Below are 3,428 nucleotides of genomic sequence, written 5' to 3'. Positions count from 1 at the left end.
TACATATATACACACATATACAAACGTATGTGCACATACAGATGCAGACACACACCTGTGCACGGACGTGCACACACCTACAGCCACGCATGCGCCCACCCCCTCATACACACGCATCCACCTCACCACTCGCACCCCCCAGCCCTGCGCCCACACCCCCAGCACAGGTGTCATGGGGCTGGGCCACCCTGCTGCCAGCTGGTGTCCCCCCCCATCCTCTGCCCCATGGCTCAGGCCTGGCTGGGGCTGGGGCAGCCTTCACCCACCCCCCCAGCACTGGCTGCTCCCCCTTTCCCACAGAAATCGGAGCATTGTGGGGGGAAGGAAGCTGCTGAAGCAGCAATGCACACGGATGTGGAGCCTTGGGTGTGGGCATGCTTATTCTCCTAAACTATAACGACATAAGCATATGCATACATATATTTGTATTCATGCATAGACATATGTACATGTACAGACTTATCTACACATAAATATATATGTGTATACATCTATTTGTGAATGTATTATTACGTAACCACATATCTGAGAGCCGTTCCCATCATGTTTTATGTGTAAGGACAAAATGTAGTAGGCCCACGCAAAGTTCATTTTCCCTACTGAGAACACCCCCAGGAGTTGGTGCTGCCCAGTAACCAGCAGTGGAGTGGTGGGAGCTCTCTTTTTTTCCCCTCTTGGTAGTGCATCAGCACTTCCCAAAAGTTTTCTTTTCCCCGTGGGTGTCTGGCATGCAGCAAAACACTCGGGTGTTTCTTACTCAGGGCTTCCAGTCAGCGATGCTTCCACTTCCCCCGCCGCCCCACACTGCCTCTCTGGCCCTGCTGGCTCCCGGCTGCTCACTGCCCCCAGCCACCTCTGCGCCCCTCGCACCTCCTCCCACCTCTGCTCTTTTCCTCCAGGCCTTTCCTAGTGATGTGTGTTCCCTCCATGCTGCTGGCCCCAGCTGTGCTGCTCCTTCCCTGCCTCCTTCAGTAGTTTTCTGTTTTCATTTCCCTTCTTCAGCTGCTTCTTTCAGAGGAGACCTCCTCATCTACCCCAGGGCTCCATCCTGCCCCATGAGTCCCATGGGCTGCCAACCATCACTCCTCAAATTTTCCATCTTTTCCCCTACCAATGTCCCTCAGTCTTTAACCACCTCAAACCCTCTTATCAAACCAGCCGGGCTCTGTGTCTGGCCGAGATCTCCAGGGCCTTCCAGGCTCCCACGGGTGGCCGGGAGGAGGGGGCATGGGGACAGGCACGGGCAGGCGAGTTCCAGCTCCGGCTCAACCACTTATCACAGGATTGTCTCTGCTCTACTGAGCAGTGGAGTTTTTGCCAGAACTTCAGCCTCAAAGCGAATCTGTTTTTTCAACATGTTCCTTAAAAATAAACATGGGGTTGCACTTTTCTTTCCATTTATTTATTGTTGTTATTTTAACAACGGGTTGGAAACAGATTGTGAGAGAAACGCTCACACACTTCGTGCTGGGAAATGACTCTGCTCCACCACACTGTCCCCCACTCTCTTACTGGGACCCCGCAGCTGTCCACAGTGGATCGCTGGGTGTGAGTGACAGGGCCCACCAGCTGGGCAGGTGACACCATCCCCCCGCACACGAGCACAAGGGAGGCGGGCAGGAGCGGGGGCCATACCACAGGCCGCGGCAGACCCACTTGCTCTCCTCTGATGTGCTCTGAGACAGACGTGATGCTGCTGCAACACCATGCCATGGCCAAGCTCTAGTGACCTTGCACGTCATCTCACAAATGCCAACCTGCCCAGATTTTTCTAAGGAGCTGAACAGCAGGAATTACCAGTGATCTGCTTGCCAGCATCTTGCAGCAGAAACCAGTATAGCAGATGGCCACAGGACAGGACTTGATTCATCACCTTTTCCTAGAGAAAATGTCATCTTTTGATATGGACCTCAGATGTTGACCTTTCTGTAAGTTTATACCCAGAAATCACTTCACTTTACTCCTTTGGAGTGGGATGCAGGAGCAATTTAAGGCACCATGGGGCAGGAGCACAGGAGAGGAAAGGACTCTGCTCAGCCTAAGTGCTGAATCCCTGCAGGGTTAGGAGCTGGGAATGTCCTTCTCCCAGGGGACTTGATCAGGATGTTGATCTCCCCCAACCAGCCCAAAGCCTTGTGTGTTCCAGGAGCAGAAGCACGGGTTGGGAGGCTTCACTTGAACGCTTTAATGGAAAGCAGTATTTGTAATGGTGCTGTGCCTCCAGTGCCTCGTTAGTGGGAGCAGCCATCCCTGACGCGCAGATGCAGGGATCCCTGTGCCACTGACAATCTTTTCTCTCGTTGTCCCAGACTCTTCTCAGTGTCCCACAAGGAAAACAACTAAAAGACAGATTTTCTTCCTCCAGTTTGACAACCTCAGTTTTTGCCAGGTTTAAAGAAATTGCCATGTCTGACACCTGCACGGCTACGTGAGAGTGTGCTCTCAATGATAACCACCTTCCAGTCGTGATGTTAACCAGCACCATACAAATATTAACTATGGGCCAGACACCACGAACCTTGGCTGTTCTGAGACAGGGCAGGGAAGACATCCAGCTGAGGCCTTTGCGTAAAGGGAATTTGCATCCGCAACAATGATAATTGCTCTTCGATGGACTTATATAATTGTGAGACTTTTGAATCTGATCTTGTTTACGCCCGGTGCAAATCAGGAAGAAAAAAATTCATCACATGTGGCACTGTGTACTTAATCACTTATAATCCTGGACTAGCTATTTCCTTGCTTTACTCTATTTTTGTTTTCTTTTCTTAAATAAACCTGCCATAAGAATGAAAGAAAGGAAAATACAAAACAGGGCTGAAGTGACTTTTAGGAGCTCACTCTGACCTGAATAACTTTCTTAAGGGTTAGATTTCCTGTCTTAACAAAAGCCAGGAAACACAAAATTAACCCCTTCCTCCAAAACAATCCGTATTTGCACTCAGGCCACAATGTCATTGTAAGGGTAATAATAGAAACAAGAGCATGAAGTGTGAGGGTGGGAGGTGATGCTTTGATTTGAGCAGATGGGACCCGCTGTCGGCATTCAGCCCCCTGTGTCCCCTGGGCTTTAATAGTTCCCACGTTTCTCTGCCAAAACCTGTAAAAGCCCATAACAACATGAGAGCCCTATGAGTGTGAGCCCTCACTCCTGACATTAGGGACTTCTTGGGAAGATTACTTCATGGCAATTTCATCGTGTCACAGCTGAGCATGATGTCTTTGTCTCAGCAGGACTGGAGACCTGGCTGGCTTTCCCCAGAGGCCACGGGTCTCCCAGTGCAACCTGGTTGATGTTTATCTCTGAGGTAATAAAGGGCTGCAGACAGCTTCTGCATTGACTGACACTGATGCCAATTAGTTAGAACTTGGTGACAAGTGTAGATAACCCCTGGCTGGGAACTGGCCCATTGCACAAACCTGATACC

This window comes from Athene cunicularia (assembly GCF_003259725.1).
Source record: "Athene cunicularia isolate RWA chromosome 13 unlocalized genomic scaffold, athCun1 chr13_part1, whole genome shotgun sequence".
In the NCBI taxonomy this organism is placed as follows: Eukaryota; Metazoa; Chordata; class Aves; order Strigiformes; family Strigidae; genus Athene; species Athene cunicularia.
The sequence above is the reverse complement of the archived record's forward strand: the minus strand, read 5'-3'. Positions refer to the sequence as shown.